This window comes from Lupinus angustifolius, unplaced genomic scaffold, assembly GCF_001865875.1.
Source record: "Lupinus angustifolius cultivar Tanjil unplaced genomic scaffold, LupAngTanjil_v1.0 Scaffold_164_6, whole genome shotgun sequence".
NCBI classification, from domain to species: domain Eukaryota; kingdom Viridiplantae; phylum Streptophyta; class Magnoliopsida; order Fabales; family Fabaceae; genus Lupinus; species Lupinus angustifolius.
The window spans coordinates 135,483-137,392 of record NW_017726231.1 but is presented as its reverse complement, the minus strand read 5'-3'; positions in this window follow the sequence as shown (position 1 = coordinate 137,392).

The following is a 1,910-nucleotide window of genomic DNA, read 5'->3' as shown; positions in this document are numbered from 1 at the left end:
GAATGTTGATCTGGAGATTCTTGAATAAAGCTAAGAATCTCGCATACTGGCGCTCTTTATCTTTCTTGGAAGGACGTTTTGGATAAGGGAGATCCTTCAACTGAGGTAATTCAGTTTTCTTTTCATCATCATTCTCTCTTGTAACAGTAGTAGTAGTATCACCTTCCTCATGTTCTACCTCCTTACCTTTATGTATATCTCTGTTTACTTTTTCGGATGTTCCAACTTCATTTCCACGCAATACTTCTTGCTCAATAGCTAAATTCTTGCCAATGCTTTTACCAATAACCTTACCACTTCTGGTAGTGATAGATTTGCAGTGCTCTTTCAGGTTGGTCTGAGTGTTAGCGGAAAATTTCTGTCTGTCAGCATTCTGCTCTGCCATTTGCTTGGCCAACTGACCCACTTGAGTCTCTAGATTCCTGATGGATGCGTCAGTATTTTTCTGATTGGAAATAGAAACCTGCATGAATTTCTCTAATGTTTCCTCTAATTTTGTTTGTCGCTCATGCATTGGTGGATGTTGACCTTGTTGATATGAAGACTGATATGGTGGTTGTCGGTTAGATGGTCCAGCTTCTTGCCTCCACCCAAAATTGTGATTCTGATTCTGATTTCCCCTCCACCCCTGTGAAAACTGGTTGTTGAACGAAGGGTTGTTGGGGAAATTACCCTGACGAGGTGGATTATTGACATACTGAACTTCTTCTTCTTGTCTGTTACTATGCATTGAACAATGACCACTGACATGATCACCACCACAATATTCGCAACATAAGACCTGCTGATGGACTGGAGGAGTCTGAACCACATTAAGTTGTTGAGGCAACTTGGTCATTTGTTTGGTTAATGCCTCAATTTGTTGAGTTAAAATCTTATTCTGAGCTAGAATTGCATCAGAAGTACTCAAATCCAACACTCCTCGCTTCTACATTGTTCTTCTGTTATGCTGAGCTTGTCTGTCTGTAGTAGATAGAGCAGTGATAATTCTAGTTGCCTGTTCGGCATCCACCGACATCATAGTACCACCAGCTGCAGCATCTAGAATCATCTTCGTTTCTGGTTTCAACCCATTGCAGAAGATGTTTAATTGATCAATATCCTCAAAACCATGATTCGGGCATTTCCTGAGTAACGCCTGAAAACGTTCCCAAGCTTCATAAAATGCTTCATCAGCCCCTTGCCTGAAGGTTGATATCTCAAACTTCGCATGTACATACCGAGCTGGTGGAAAAAATCTTGTTAAAAACTTGGACTCCAAGTCACTCCAACTCGTCAAACTCTGAGTTGGATGAGATTTCAACCACTCTCTAGCTTCACCCAACAAAGAGAAGGGAAATAGCATCATATAAGCAGCTTCCCTCTGAGCATCATTATAACCCATTGTGGCTACCAATTCATAGAAATTATCAAGGTGAGCGTACGGATCTTTATAATCTTTTCCTGTGAATTGGTGAGCACTAACCAGATTCAAATAGGCTGGCTTGATTTCCACAGTCCTATCCGTTTGAGGGATAACAATACTTGAGAAGTGCCTTGGGCCCTGGTACATGGCGTAATCGCCTAAAGTCCTCCTTAGAGGATTAGGCCTTTGATTATTTCCTGCAGCATTATTCTCCATTTGATTTGATTTAGGCTCTGAATCTTCAGACTGTTCAGAGCTAAACTGTGCTTCCGTAATACCTTGGTTCTTCTTTGCTTTCGCTTTCTTACGATTGCTCTTCGCTGACTTCTCAATTTCAGGATTGTACTCCAATTGCTTGTCAGTAGCTTTTCCTCGCAAAAGCATAAATAAGACAACTATGGTAGAAGTTAGCACAAGGGTTAGCTATACAGAAAAATATAATTAAAGAATAACTATGTACAACTCCCAATCGAATTTATAAAGAACTAATATAAATCGCTCGATG